Here is a 16,364-nt window from a genome sequence, read left to right on the forward strand (position 1 = left end):
TACTACAGCTGCCTTTCTGGGGCCTTCCAGCACTAGGGACAAACAAAGCAACTGAAAGAGATCAAGGGGATAAAAATTGGAAATGTAGAAGTTGAAGTATCTTTATTTGTAGATGATAATGATAGAATGCATAAGTGACACCAAAAATTCTACTAGGGAACTCCTACAGCTGATAAACACCTTCAGTGAAGTAGCTGGATACAAAACCAACAACAACAACAACGACGACGACGACAGATCAGTAGCCCTCCTATATACAAATGCTAAACAGGCTGAGAGAGAAAGCAGGCAAACAACACTTTTCACAGTCACCACAAATAATATAAAACATCTTGATGTAATTTTAACTAAGCAAGTGAAAGACCTGTATGACAAGAACTTCAAGTCTTTTTTTTTTTTTTTTGGTTGTTTTTTTTTTTTTGTTGGTTTTTTGTTTTGTTTTTTTTTTTTGAGATAGGGTTTCTCTGTGTAAGCCTTGGCTGTCCTGGACTTACTATGTAGACCAGGGTGACCTCAAACTCAAAGTGATCCACCTGCCTCTGCCTCCCAAGTGATGGCATTAAAGGTGTGCGCCACTGTGCCCAGCTCGAACTTCAAGTCTTTGAAGACAGAAATTGAAAAAAGTATCAGAAGAAGGAAAGAACTCCCATGTTCATGGGTCGGTAGTTAACATAGTAAAATTGGCCATCTTACCCAAAGCAGTCTACAGATTCAGTGCAGTCCTCATCAAAATTCTAACACAATTTTTTACAGACCTTGAAAAAAACAATACTCAACTTCATATGGATAAATAAAAAACAGTCCTGTACAATGCAAGATCTTCTGGGGGAATCTCCATCTCTGATCTCAAGTTGTACTACAGAACAATAGTAATAAAAACTGCATAGTACGGTCATAAAAACAGGTTGATCAATGGAATTGAATGGAAGAACCAGAAGCAAATCCACACACACCTTTGGACACTTGATTTTTGATAAAGAAGCCAAAAACTATTCAATGGAAGAAAGAAAGTGTCTTCAACAAATGGTGCTGGTCTGACTAGATGTCTGCATGTAGAAGAACGCAAATAGGTCCTTATCTGTCACCCTAGACAAGAACTCAACATAAAATCAGATACGCTGAACTGACAGATGAGAAAGTAGGCAATAGCTTTGAAAGCATTGGTACAGGAGACAACTTGTAGGCACTAAAATTAAAAACTGAAAAGCTTCTGTAAGGCAAAGGACACTGCCAAAAGGAAAAACAAAACACAAACAAGCAACCTACAGATTGGGAAAAGATTTTCACCAGCTCCACATCTGAGAGAGGGTTGACATCTAAAATATATAAAGAATTCAAGAAACTAGACAACAAACCCAATAACTCAATTAAAAATGGGGTACACAAGCTGGAGAGGTGACTCAGGTTAAAGCACTGGCTGTTCTTTCAGAGGACCCAGGTTCAATTCCCAGCACTCATGTGGCAGCTCCTGGCTGTAATTCCTGTTCCAGGGGATTCTACACCCTGTCACAGATATACATGCAGGCAAAACACCAATGTATATAAAATACAAATAAATACATTTTAAAAATGGGGTACAGATCTAAACAGAGAATTCTCTGCTGGCCTAGATGCCCTTAGAGAAATGCTCAATATCCTTAGTCATCAAGAAAATGCAAAACAAAACAGCTATGAGATTCCATTTTACAGCCATCAAAATGGCTAAGATAAAACAAAACAAACAAAACAAAACAAAGCAAAACACCCTCAAGTGATAGCTCATGCCTGTGAGACTGTGGAGCAAGGGAAACACTCCTTCATTGCTGGTCAGGGTGCAAACTTGTACAACCACTGTGGAAATCAATCTGGAGTTTTCTCAGAAAACTGGGAATAAATCTATCTCAAAACCCAGCTATACCACTCTTGGGCATATACCCAAAAGAAGCTCCACAAAACTAGGACACTTGCTCAACTCTGTTCATAGCAGCTTTATTTGTAATAGCCAGAAACTGGAAACAACCTAGATGCCCCTCAACTGAAGAATGGATTTTAAAAAAGCAGTACATTTACACAATGGAATACCACTCAGCCATGAAAAACAAAGACATCATGCAATTAGAAGGTAAATGGATGGAACTAGAAAAGCTCATGCTAAGTGAGGTAACCCAGACCCAGAAAGGCATGTATGGTATGTACTTAAAAGTGGATATTTTAGCAATAAAGTATCAGATAACCATTCTACAATCCACAGACCCAAGGAAGCTAACAAGGAGGGCCCAAGGGAGGATGCTTGAATCTCACTCAGAAGGGGAAATAAAATAGACATCTGAAGTAGATGGAGGGAGGGACCTGTGTGGGATAGGGGGGTGGGGTAGTGATTAGGAGAGGGGAGAGTGGGGATGGGTTGGTGGGGGAGGGAGGACTGGGAGAGAGAACAGAAATCAGGAGGGGACATCTTAGGGACAAAGGAGGCTCCTGGGAGTTGATGGGAGTGACCCTTGCTGAGACTCCTAGTAGTGGGGGATATGGAGCCTGAAGTTGCCACTTCATATAGCCAGGTGGGACTTCCAGTGGAGGGAGGGGGACACCAACACACCCATAAAACCTTCAACCCCAAATTTGTCTCACTTACAAGAAGTGTAGGGATAAAGATGGAGCAGAGATTGAGGGAATGGCAAACCAATGACTAGACCAATTTGAGACCCACGCTAATGGAGAGAGCCAATCCCTGGTACTATTAATGGAACTCTACTATGCTTGCAGACAGGAGCCTAGCATAACTGTCTTCTGAGAAGCTTCCTCTAGCATCTGATGGAAACAGCTGCTGAGACTCACAGACAAACAATAGGCAGAACTCTTGTGGAAGAGTGGGAGGAAGCACAGAGGGAGCTGGAGGGGTCAAGGACACCACAAGACGCTGGGCCCATGGGGGTTCACAGAGAATGAGCCATCAACCATAGAGCATGCATGCGCTGGAGCTAGACCGCCTACACGTATGTAGCAGATGTGTAGCTTGGTCATCATGTGGGTTCCCTAACAATGGGGAAGAGGCTCTCTGCTGCCTGCCACGGGATCCCTTTCTTCTACCTGGGCTGTTTTGTCTGGCTTCAATTGGAGGGGATGCACTTAGTCCTGCTGCAACTTGAGGTACCAGGGTGGGTTGGTACCCCTTGGGGGCCTCCCCTTCTCTGAGAAGAAGAGGGAGGAATGGGAGGAGGGGGTGTGAGTGTGGGACTTAGAGGAGAGGAGGGAGGGGGCTGGAATCAGGCTGTAAAGGGATTAAATAAAAAATATTTCTGACCAACAATGGGGTTTGATATCTCCTTATATGATGTTTTTATAAGCCATTTATATTTACTATTTACTTTTTTTTTTGTTGGACATATCTCATCCCAAACTGGCCTAAAATTCTGCTGATGCTACCCTCCAACTCCTGCTTGTCTTGTTCTGCGATTACAGGTGTGTGCTACCATACCTGGCTATGATAGATCTTTACCATAGGCCGCCCTCTCCTTGAGCATGGCCGAGACCACCTATTTTAACCTTTGAGTCAGCATCTTTCTTTGAACGGAATACTGTTTCAGAGGTTTCGGCAAGTCCTGTAGCTATTGCCACCATGCTAAGCCAGTAGCCGCTGCTTGGTCTGCTGAGGTCTTCTTCTGAGGAGGTGACGAGAGACAACGTGGGTGGAGTACTTCAGCAAGACTTCCTCAAGCTGCCGAGAGAGGCGGCCTTTGCTCCAGTGAGGGCATTGATTGGTGGCAGGTTGCCAAAGTGCTCCTTGATTAAGAAACAACCATATGCAGGGCTACAAATGTTTGTATGTCCTGCTCTCTAATTAGTATTATGAGCCTTTAAAAAAAATTATTTATTGTACATACGGTATTCTGCCTGCATGTATACCTGTATGCCAGAAGAGGGCACCAGATTCCATTTTAGACAGTTATGAGCCGTCACATGCTTGTTGGGAATTGAACTCACGCACGACCTCTGTCTGGAAGAGCAGTCAGTGCTCTTAACCTTCAAGCTATCACTCCAGTCTTTTAAGAAGGGTTTAATAGGTTGCATGCCAACTAAACTTTATCCACTAACTAATTCCTCTGTATTTTTAAAATAAATTTATTTATTCACTTTACATCCTGATCGTAGCTCCCTCCTTCCTCTCCTCCTGGTCCCACTCTCCCTAGCTTCCCCCTCTCCCCTCTCCCCGACTCTTCAGAAAGGGGGAGCCACCCTACCAACCCAGCTCATGAAGTCGCATCAGGACTGAGTGCATCCTCATTTCCTGTGGCTCGGCGAGGCAGCCCTGCCAGGGGGGAAGTGATTAAAAAGGAAACAACAAAGTCCATGTCGGAGACATCCCCCCTTTCTAGGGGACCCTCATGAAGCCTGAGTTGCCCATTGGCTAGGTCCAGCCCACGCATGACCCTTGGGTGATGCTTCAGTCGCTGTAAGCCCCTTCAATGAAACAAATAGAGGCCCTTAAAGAGGAAAGGATAAATTACTTAAAGGAATATAGGACAAATACAGCCCTTACCTTTTTTCTTTGGAAAGCACTTTCATGAGAAAAATGAAAAAATGTTAACCTTATATTTCACTTTGTATGTTATTCTAGATCTTAATAATGTTTGTATATCATTGGATACATTTGCAATTTTTCCTCTGCATTTGCAGTTAATAACACTGTGTTCCAGATAAATATGTGATTGAGAGAAAACAAAATGGATGGAATTTCTCCTAGATTGGAGTTCATTTCAAACCTACTAACATTTGTTTTTTGGGGCTACAGAGATGATTTAGCAGTTAAGAGCACTTGCTGCTCTTGCGGAGGACCCAGGTTCTGTTCCCAGCACCCACCTGGCATCTCACAGTTGTCTGTAACTAGTTCCAGGTGATCCCGTGACCTCTTCTGGCCTCTATGGGCTCCAGGTGTGCCCATACATGCTGACATGCACACATAAAAGAATATTTTTAAAAAGCTTGTTTTGTTTGATTACTCTTGAGTCCTAGGTGAAGAAGCATGCGGTCCTGTGGCCATGTCAGACTGGCTGTTTATGCCAGAGGGGTTCTGAATTCCAGAGGCCAACGTATCACATCAGTTATCGCAACACTGCAGGTAAGCCTGCCCAAGAGTTCTCCTCCAGGAAACTCGGTGCCTCTGCAGAGGCTGTGCCCAGAATGTGAACCACTCAGCATCGTCTGTCTGTCTGTCTGTCTGTCTGTCTGTCTGTCTGTCTGTCTGTCTGTCTGCCTGCCTGCCTCTGTCATCCTGCCACCACCATTATGTGTGTATGCCTCCCCCCTTTGTTTTTGAGACAGAGTTTCTCTGGGTAGCTCTGGCCAGTCTAGAACCTGTTTTATCGATCAGACTGACCTTGAATTAGAGGTCTTCCCACTTCTGTCTTTCAAGTGCTGGCACTAAAGGTGTTATTAAGGCAATTGATGCAGTGCATTAAAGGTGTGCGCTATGGTGCTCAGCAAGCATTGTCTGTATATACTAATGAACATTATTGCACTTTGGGATCTGTGCTTAAAAGACTCAATTAGAAATCCAATAAATGAATACGGTCTCGCCACCCATTTTTCCTCCTGGAGTCTCTGAGGCAATGGAAGGACCTAGTTAGCTTCAGCATCGACTTGACACAGTCTAGAATCATCTTAGGGAATCAAAATGGAGGAACTGCCCGGACCACATGGTCTGTGGGCATGTCTACAAGGGATTGTCTTGGCTGGTCACTGATGTGTGAGGAGAGCCCCGCCCACTGTGGCCAGTGCTGGCTCAGGGTTCAATAAGAGCAGGAGCCAGGCAGCAAGCAGCGTTCTTCCACGGTTCCTGCATCTGTTTCCCATCGTGACCTCAGTGATGGACTGACCTGGAAGTTGAAGTGGAAGAACCCCTCCTTCCCAAGCTGTACTTGGTCACAGTGTTTTATCACAGCGACAAAAGAAGCCGTACGCTTTCTTTCTTAGTTTTCTCTGAGTGCTCGTCTTTAAATGCTGCAGTCCTTGGGCCTCCTGTTTGCTCTGTTTGTACGTTTTCATCTGCGACTGCCGTTTCGCTTCCTGCTTTAGATTCTACAGTTAAAGGCAAGTTGGGTAGTTTCCAGAGTGGAAAGCACCTGCTGTCAATCGCTTCATCACCTCGTTCCTGTTTTTGTACTTTTGTTTGTGTGTACCGATAGCGCACAATGTTGGGTTTCATGGTGACGTTTTTATATGTGCGTCTGATGTGTGTTGATCATGTTAAACCCACTACTAAGCTTTTGTCCCTGTTCCTCCCCACCCCTCAGTCCCTTTGTTTTCCCCAATAGTTCCCCTTCTACTTTGGTTTCCCGCCCCCAATCCTTCACATGAGAGAAAACAAAACTCTTGCTCTATGAGAGAGAGAGAGAGAGAGAGAGAGAGAGAGAGAGAGAGAGAGAGAGAGAGAGAGAGAGAGTCTGTCTGTCTGTTTTCGTAAGGGCCACTCTAAGTGGGGGTGAGAGGACATCTCAGTTTGGGTTTGCATTTCACTCACAACTAAAGATGTTGACTACTTTTTCATATGTCTGTTGGTCATTTGGCTTGGTTTTATTCTTTATGACTACATTACTACTTCCCTGTGGGCCTGGTGCATACCTTTAATTCTAGCACTCAGGAGGCAGAGTTAGGTGGACCCCCAAGAGTGCTCTTTATGTGCTCTTTCTGTTCAGATGGACACCCAGGCTTGTTCAGTGAGTTGGCTGTGGTGACTGTCACCATGGATGTGCGGGTGTCTCTTGTATGCTTTCTGCCGTTCTTTAGAGTGTATTTTAAGGGCACTTCTACTTTCAACCCTTTTCCTTCTTGGATCCATGCTAGAGCTTGTTATTTTTTGGTCTTGGTGATAGTCACTTCTGATTGGGGTAAGAGGAGATCTCTAGCTGAAGATGTTTGATAGTTTTCATCTAGCGATTGGTTAGTCGCACTTATTTTCAGCTGTGTTTATTTAGGTCATGGTCCCACTTACAGTTGGGAGGATTTGACTGCATAGGAGAGAACATTTTTTTTCTCCCATTCTTCTGCTTTTCTTCAGCTAAGAGCTGTTGGCCTAACTCAACAGAAGCTAGGCCACCCATTCGTGGGCCACATTTCAGGAGTGGACAAAATAGCTTCCTAGCATTGGTGAATGCGGACACCTGCGTGTGAGTCCGACTTGGCATCCTTTCCATTGGAGGCTCAGGTCTGGGACACGCGAGGGCTCCTAGCAAGGGTGCCAGATGCCCTTCTACCCTTGATATGTGCATCCCAGGACACCGACTCTCAAAGGTGCTCTTTCAGCTGCCACTCAGCTTCACTTGGTCGGAAGCGCAGGTTCTAGAGCCCACTGTCAAACCCCTCAAGGGAGGCTAGGATGGGGCTGGCACCTGGTCTTAACAAGTCTTCCAAGTGGTCCTGACCAGTGAATTCTGCTCTGATAGAATACACTTCTTAGTTGGTTGAGACTTCTGTAATAGGATCCTAGACTTGGAGACTTAAAACAACCAAAGTTGATGCTCTTGTATCTGGGAGGCTGACTGTTGGAGCCAAGGTGTGTGCAGGGCTGGAGGGAGTCCTATTCTAGATCTCTCCATGGCTTGTAGACCAGCATCCTTTCCTGTCATTTATATAAACTAGATCCAACTTTGTCTTCCTACAGGGACACTACTAAGTGATCCCACTTTTAATTACCTAAAGACCTATCTCCCAGTGAGAGCATCCTGAGGCTGTCTGCTAGGATCTTTCTTCTCTCTCTCTCTCTCTCTCTCTCTCTCTCTCTCTCTCTCTCTCTCTTCCTTCCTTCCTTTTTCTTTTTTTCCTTTTGGTTTTTTTAAAACAGGGGTTCTCTGTGTAGTCCCAGCAGTCCTGGAACTCAATCTCTAGACCAAGCAGATCTTGAATTCAGAGACCTGCCTGCCTCTGCCTCCCCAGTGCTAGAATTAAAGGTGTGTGTGTGTCACTATGCCCCACCCTCAATGGTAGGATGCAATTGGTTCAGGTCATAACACTTGGAAAGCATGGTCATGCAATAACTGTGAATTCTCATTTCTGTTTACATAGGCAGCATCTGGGTCCTTTTTGGTTTTAGAGTTCTGGGTGTCTTTAAAGTGCCTTACAGTTTCTCAATACATTTCTTTAAAATTATTGACTATTGATGGAGTTGGATTACTGATATTTTTATGGGGGTTATATTATTAAGTGTGTGTGTGTGTGTGTGTGTGTGTGTGTGTGTGTGTAAACCAAGTGCTCTTAACTGCTGAGCCATCTCTCTAGCCCACCGATCCTTCCCTTCTTGTTTGACCTAATATTTTGAGACAAGCTCTCTCACTGATCCTGGAGCCTGGTGAGCTGATGGTTTGGCTAGACAGGCTGCCCAGCCTCCAGGATCCTCTGTCTGGTTTTCCAGCTCTGAGGTTACATGTAGGGGCTGCGGTACACTGCATTTTGTTTGTTTGTTTGAGACCAAGCCTTTCTCATAGGCCTATAACTCACATTAGTCCAGGCTGGCCTTGAACTAATCATTCTCCTGCCTCCTGGATGGGTGCTGGATCTTCAAGCATGAAACACCACATCCAGGTTAATGTTGTTGTTATTCGTTTGTGCAAAATACACATCTCTAGACTTGCTACGGCAGTGGAACTTTACAAGGAAATCTGGCATGGGTTGTCCCCTCTACTTCTGTGGATCTTGTGGGGCCATAAGAAAGGCTGACATTAAAGCCGGGCGTGGCGGTGCATTCCTTTAATCCCAGCACTGGGGAGGCAGAGGCAGGTGAATCACTGTGAGTTCAAGGCTACCATGGTCTACAAAGCGAGTCTAGGACAGTCAAGGCTATACAGAGAAACCCTGTCTAAAAAAAAAAAAAAAAGAAAGGCTGACATTGACTTCCCTCAGGAACTTGCTTGTCTTTTCTTTTCTGTGGCCTCATGAAAAGAAAGGAAAAACTAGCCTTGTTTCCTTCAGAGGACAGAATTCTAGAGGTCAGCATTTTCAAACACTCACACTCAGACCTTAGAAAGCAGGTAATTTTTTGTGACTGTTGACAGTGCTGAGGATTGGACTCTGTAAGTGGATGAAATTGTCAAAGGATGAATTTAGTTAATGAAAAGTAAGGCTAATATATAAAAAATATGCCTTTTGGGGGCTGGAAAGTCAGCTCAGTGGTTAAGAGCATATCTTCCAGAGGACGTGGACTAGAGTCTCGGGACCCACATAGTGGTTCACAACCATCCCTAATGCCAGTTCCTGGGTGCTCTGATGGTCTCTTCTGGCCTCTGAGGACCCCAGGCACATGTGTACAGACATGTGCAAACAAAACAGGCATACATGTAAAATAAAAATAAATGCTATAAAAAGCCGAGAATCACATTTCTTAAAAAGCAGGTACTTGTCGTTGACTGGTTTCAGACTTGTTTTGCTCTGGTTGCTTCCCATCTCATAGACAGCAGAATTACAAGCTACTGCGGAAGCCTTTCCAGGGTGGATGCCATCTAGGCCTTAAGTACACAGGACTCACAGTTGGTTTTGTCCCATAAAGTGACATTGTCATAAAACACAGCAGAGCAAGCTGGGCGGTGGTGGTGCACGCCTTCGTTCCCAGCACTCAGGAGACAGATCTCTGAGTCTGAGGACGCCCTGGTCGAGAGAGAGAGAGAGAGAGAGAGAGAGAGAGAGAGAGAGAGAGAGAGAGAGAAGGACAAAGGGAGGGAGGGAGTGTGTGTTCTAGGACAGCCAGTGCTACACAGAGGAACCCTGTCTCAAAAAAACCAAATAAATAAATAAGTCTAGTTTTGGCAGTTATACGCATTTGGTATGTTCAAAATTTTATATACTACCCTTCTTTCTGTTCTATGTAGGCTTGGTGTTCTGTATTGCTTATCTCATGCTGCCAATCAAACAAAGGTACCCTAGTCCTACATCCTCTAGGATTTAATTATGAAGGCATATTAGATTTTGTCAAAGGTTTTTTCCTGTAACCACTGAGATGATCATGTGGTTTTTTTTTCTTTAAAGTCATTTCTGTGATTTATTTCATGTATTGACTTTGTTCGTTGAACCATTTCAGGGTTAAAACTAACTTGGTCACGGTGGATAATTTTTTTTTGATATATATCTGTATTCATTTTGCAAGTATTTTATTGAGCACTTTTGAATCTATGGTCATCAGAGATGCTGGTCTGTCGATTTTTGTTTGTTTTTGTTGTGTCTTAACTTGGTTTTGGTATTAGAGTAATACAAGCTTCATAGAGGGAGTTTGAGAGTACTGTTTCTGTTTCTATTTTTCTTTTCTTTTTTTTTTTAATAGTTTAAGAAGAATTGGCTGCCCATCTTCTTTGAAAGTTTGGTAGAATTTGGCTGTGACTCCATCTGGCCCTGGACTTGTTGTTGTTGTTGGAATTGGTACATATACAGTACAGAGGACTATTTAGCTGTAAAGAAAAATGAAATTATAAGATTTGCAGGTCAATGGCTAGAACTAGAAAAGACAATGTTGAATGAGATGACTCAGACCCAGAAAGGCAGATGTCACTAGTTCTCTCTCAGGCTCCTAGCTCCACGGATCCTGGTGTGCCTGCAAGACGAGGACGGTAAAAAGGGACCAACGCTGGGATGGAGGCTGGGGAAGCAGCGGAAGGAGAATAGTAGGGTCTATGGTCTGATAGAGAAAATGAGAAGAGTGGTAGACGGTTCTAATTAGAGAGAGGGGAGAGAGGTAAATACGGACGGAGGGAGGAGTGCAAGCTGCTGTAGTCATGTCTGAAGGGGCCGTAAGGCATCACAGTACTATCAGCTGGAAATACCTCAAGGAATGTGAGTCAGGTCTAAATAGACATGTATGTTTACATGGAAGTTTCCATCTGGGCTGATGATGTTCCCTCTGAGAGCCAAAGGGTCGTCTAATGGAAGTCCCAACACCAGGCACGAGAAGCTTCTTTCAAGCTGTTGGTCAGGGGTGTCCAGGAGAGTCCGGAAACGTTACCGACTGTCACCATAGCCCCTGGTTGTTCTCCGGAAGTGGAAGATAAGCACTTATTGTTGAAGATACCATTCAAGTCCAACACGGGGCTCGGAGAACTGGCCCGAGAGCCTCCTCCTTGTGGGTTGGGTGGGCGTTCATGGTAGCAGAAAGCCCCATGCAGGCATCCAAAGGAGAGACGCACCCAGCAGCCCTAGCCAGCTGTGGTACCTGTGCACCAGAGCCATGAGGAGCATGGCAGGATGACCATCAGGGCGCAGTAGCGGCACACAGTCTTTAGAGGTAACCAAGAGCTCTGTAATTGGATTTAAGACCTGCTTAACAAGAGGGAAATAATGCCTCGTACTGAAACCTGGCCAACTACCTAAGGCTAGGCAAGTCATGGGTCTTGGAGGAGAACCTCCAGCTACTAGTTGACTAAACCAGCATAACTCTAACTAGTCTAGTTGTCCTTACACCCGCAGATAAGTGTAGCCCTCAACTCTCAAGGAAACTCATTTATATAACAGATGGAGACAATTACAGAAAGTTATAGATATTCAAAATGCAGAGTTGTAGAGCAAACTGACCAGCTACCCAGAGGAGGAGGAGGAAAGATGAGGGGGAGAGAGAGAGAGAGAGAGAGAGAGAGAGAGAGAGAGAGAGAGAGAGAGACAGAGAGACTCAGAGAGAGAGAGACTGAGAGAGAGAGAGAGAGAGAGAGAGAGAGAGAGAGAGAGAGTCAGAGAGAGTGAGTGCTTGAGCCCACTATACACCCTATGTCAAGGAGTCAACCAATGGCTGCTCAGGCAAAGGCAGCATTACCTGATAATTCTCAGTTGCCCAGCAGGCGGCGCTCCAGCACCAGGGATTTCATCACAAGTTAGAATTCAGAGAAATGAGGCTAAGTTTTGGTTAATGTTTGTTTTTCAGGCTAAAAAGGAAAGCTGTTAGGAAAAATAAACAGTTTATCAGGCATTGCGACAAAGACGTTTGAGGGGAAAGACAAGCTGTCGCTTCAAGGACAACAAGAAATGTCCCTGCACGAGTAAAAGCCGAGCCGCCTGTAAGCATAGTTTAAACAAAACAAAAAAACATCAAAACTCGAGAGGAGGAAGAAAAACAAAACGTTGGAAATCAGAGGGAAGCAGAGGAGCGTGGAGGCCTGGGTGAAGCCGGGGAGCCGCAGGAGAGACTGAGGGACTGCACTGCTAAAGCGGAGGCTGACCGTGCTGGGCGCTTAGGTTGCCTGGCCTGTCTCTCTCACTGTTTTCATGGTGGGAAGCGTGGTGGCAGGCAGGCAGGCATGGTGCTGGACTGTAGCTGAGAGCTCTACATCTGGATCTGTAGGTAGCAGGAAGGGGCAGTGAGACACTGGGCCTGGCTTGAGCTTCTGAGACCTCAATGCCTATCCCTAGTGACACACTTCCCCCAACAATAGGAGGTCACACTTCCCAATAGTGCAGGTGCCTATGAGCCTATGGGGCCATTCAAACATTATCTCTGTGTCTGTCTGTCTGTCTGTCTGTCTCTCTCTGTGTCTCTGGGTAGTTTGTTTTTTGCAAATTGACAAAAGTCCAGATCATCTGGAAAAAGGGAAGCTCAATTGAGAAAATATCTCCTGAGACTGTCCTATCGGTAAGCTTATTTATTTTTTTCTCCTCCCCAACTGTTAAATAGCATTTGTTAGTGTTGCCACGGAGTCTCCTTTGAGGCCTCCCACTTATTGAAGGGTATATGTCATGCCTTGGGAAGTAACTTCAGAGAATGACCAACTGTGACCGTCACTTAGATGCCTTACTATCAGGGATCTAGTATTCACATGACCGCTGCCGTTTAGTTTCTTTCTTTCATTCTTCATTTCTTTTTGTTCTTTGTTTCGTTTTTCTCGAGACAGGGTCTGTCTGTGTAGCCTTGACTGACCTGGACTCGCTTTGTAGACTAGGCTGGCCTCGAACTCATAGAGATCCACCTGCCTCTGCCTCCCAAGTGCTGGCATTAAAGGCGTGCGCCACCACACCCAGCCTTAGTTTCTTATCCAAACATATTCCCCCACCCCCCGCTTTTTTTTTTTAAACATGTGCCTGGATAGAGTGGGAAAAAAAAACTCCCCAAAATAAAACCCAAAACATCAAGGGCTTGCCAGAAAGGAGAAGCCTAGAAAAGATAAAATCCCCACGGCAGTTCTGCTCAGGGGCTCTGTGAGCGGAGGCTCAGTGCTGCTCAGTGCTTCCTCGGTCAGGATGGTGTGAAAGCTCTTGAGTTTTCTGTGGCTGGTGGGAGGAGCTAAAAGGCCCTTCTACTGGATCCACTTGATGTTCAGGCACCACGCTATGAGTGCAAGCATACCTGAGACTTATTCCATCACTTTTGCGGTGAGTTTCCCGCCTCTCTGGCCAGCCTTGGTGTCTACATGGATGAGCAGGGGGTTGCTTTGCTCCCGACTGCGGCCCACGAGGTATTGAAGACTGGTGATGAACTTCAGAGAGTGCAGCGGGACCACACGATTGTCTGTTGTGCAATGAGGAGCAGCGTGGACCGGCACTGGATGTCGTCTGCCTCAGGAAGCTTGAGAAGCCATTCAAAGTGTTGTTTACTGTCTGAACGCCTGTAGCCAGTGGTCCAGGCATGACCAATAGTAATCCATCACTCCAACCTGAGCAAGCACAAGCAGCCACTAGGAGGCCTCCCTTGGACCCTCCGCTGATTGTGTGCCTCTTGGGGGATGTGTAACCTCCCTTGGTGGGATGTTCAGCAGCGCGGTGGAAGTCATCAAAGCGGTTTTGTTTGCTGGCCAAGATACCACCTTTGTGCCACGTCTCCGTATTCACCACTGCCTCTGATGTTAGCCCCTGCGAGGTTGCCTCCCACGTTGTCTCACAAAAATGAGCCTGGACACGCTGTGTGATGGAGATGCTGAAGCTACCACAGCCATTTAAAAAAAAAAAGCAGGTTGTGAGCCATCCGACTTTACGTCCCTTTTATGAACTGCAAACATTGGAATCTCTGTGCCGTCCTTGCTAGGGTAGAAAACCTGGAGTGTCTGGCAATTGGACACATCCATTCCCTTCACTGTCACCTCTCGGAAAACCATGGCTTCCAGTTCCTCGTTTGTAAGATCACGGTGGTAAATAACACCTGGAGACAAGAAGGATGCGAACTGGTAGAAGATCTCCGGGTCCTTCTTGCGCCCACTGTACCTCACCATGCCGCTCACCTCCAGCTGGAAGGTCTTGAGGAGAGCACCTGTCGTCGGGTCGTGGAGCTGCAGGATGTTCGTCACAAGACCAGGAAGTTGGAGCTGACACAAGCCACCCACTGAAAAGCATCTTTCTTGTGCTCTGGAACAAGCACTCTCCACTTCGACTCCTCAGGGTCCATGAGGTTGATGTTGATCAGACGATAACCAGGGGAATTGTGGTCCGTCTTGAGTGTGAACACTGTCCCCTCGTTGGTTATGTGGTCATATTCTCCTTTCAAAATTGTCTCTCAGTTTTACCCACTTCAGGATTCCAGTGATACCGTTGGATTCCTGCTGGAGGTCACAGTACCACACAGTCGGTTTCCTGGATCACATCCCTCCCAGACTGATAGGAAAACATAGCGCCCATCAACAGATAACTCGGCTCCCCCCATCCATTTAGGCTCACTGGGAAACTCAGCACACAAAATATCCTTGGTCCGTCCCCAAGATGTGGTGACGGAGCTTTTGGTGGAGACTGGTGGATGTCTCTGTGCCATCGCTCTTCCATCCTGCTGCGGGGTCCCCTTCCGATGGTGTGTCCAGGCCATACAGGTAAACTAGACTCTCTCCAGTACACCAGGAAGCTCCGTGGCACCATCAACTTTCACGAACTTGATCATCACCCAATCTGAGTCACTGGCACTCAGACCATAAGCAAAATACTCACAATCTTCACTGGAGGCATAATCTTGGAATGCTACTGTGCCACCATCCAACAGAGTGTTGGGGTCCAGGAACACTCTGGCTTCCCCCTCTAAGGAGTCTTGCACCTATAACACACATTGGTTTTGCAAACCTGTATTGTAAAAAAAAAAATACTGCATTTCTTCCTTGAAGTGGCAGCTGTACTTGGGGGTAGTCCTACAGTTCAGCCATTCTTTCCTTTTATAAACCTCTGGTTGGATACTGATCAAGAAATGGCACTGTACTCTTGTTCTGTGCCTCCATGAAAGCCTTTGTCTGCTTGCTGCCTGGGTCTTCCAGACAGGCATATGGATCAGATTTTATGTCCATGATAATCCTGTATGGAGGTCTTGCCGTTGTACATGCTGGAGTACTGGAAGGACAGCATGACTGAGGTGGTGAGCTGTGGGTGACTCCCGCTCCAGGGGATACAGCGCCCTCTTCTGGCCTCCACAGGTACCTGCACCCATATCCACTTATCCACACAGACATGTAATTAAAGGTGGAGGGAGTGTTTATAGCGGCTGTGTCAGGGTGGACTCGCTGCCGGGCTTGGGGCATTTTCTTAGTTAATGATTAATGTGGGAGGCCCACAGTCCATTGTGGGTCCTGGGTTGTATAAAAAGCAGGCTGAGTGAGCTATTAGGAGCAAGCAGTGTTCCTCTGTTGTCTCTGCTTGAACTCGCACCTCCAGGTTCCTGCCTTGAGGTATTGCTCCAACTTCCTTCACCATGAACTTACATTGTAAGGTGAAATAAACCCTTTCCTCCTTAAGTTGCTTTTGGTCAGTGTTTCATGATGTCAGTAGAAAGCAAACTAGGATGCTATCATTGACCCTGCTGCTATGAACACCCCCTGATTCTTTAATTACATGTCTGTGTGGGTAAGTGAATTGGGTGCAGGTGCCTGTGGAGGCCAGAAGAGGGCGCTGGATCCCCTGGAGCTGGAGTTAGAGATGGTTGTGAGTTACTATATAGGCACATGCATCTTTGACTTTATTTACAAATTTCCAGTCATATTCTGAATGCTGTGCCCATTTCTACCCTTCCTGTAGTGTGGAGTATACATATGTATATTATATTCTTAGTGGGGATTCTGAGGCTGGAGAGATGACTCAGTGGTTAAGACTGAGTACTGAACTGGCAGAGGACTAGAGTGCTGCTCTCTGTAGCTGTGCAGGACAGATAGTCAGAACCTCCAATAACTCCAGATGCAAAGAATTAGAGACACTCTTCTAGCACCCATGGTCAACTGCACTTAAACATTCACATCACACACACACACACACACACACACACACACACACACAGGTAGACATGCACACAAACAGACACAGACAGACAGACAGACAGACAGACACACACACACACACAGACACACAGACACAGACAGACACACACACACTTAAAGATAAAATTTTGCAAAACCAGATAAAAATCATCATCATCATCTTCCTCTTCTCCTCTTCCTCCACTTCTTTTCCTCTTTCTCCTCCTCCTCCTC

At 45.8% G+C, this 16,364-nt stretch overlaps 1 pseudogene across 1 annotated transcript; it reads right to left on the bottom strand.

Annotated features, from left to right (window-relative positions):
- Window positions 1-13,076: 13,076 nt before the first annotated feature.
- On the bottom strand, window positions 13,077-15,484 carry LOC311604656 (prolyl endopeptidase-like; annotated as a pseudogene). Its single transcript has one exon. The product of its transcript is annotated as a prolyl endopeptidase-like (transcript).
- Between the last annotated feature and the right edge of the window lie 880 nt (window positions 15,485-16,364).

Source organism: Acomys minous (genome assembly GCF_964271855.1).
Source record: "Acomys minous genome assembly, chromosome: 9".
NCBI classification, from domain to species: domain Eukaryota; kingdom Metazoa; phylum Chordata; class Mammalia; order Rodentia; family Muridae; genus Acomys; species Acomys minous.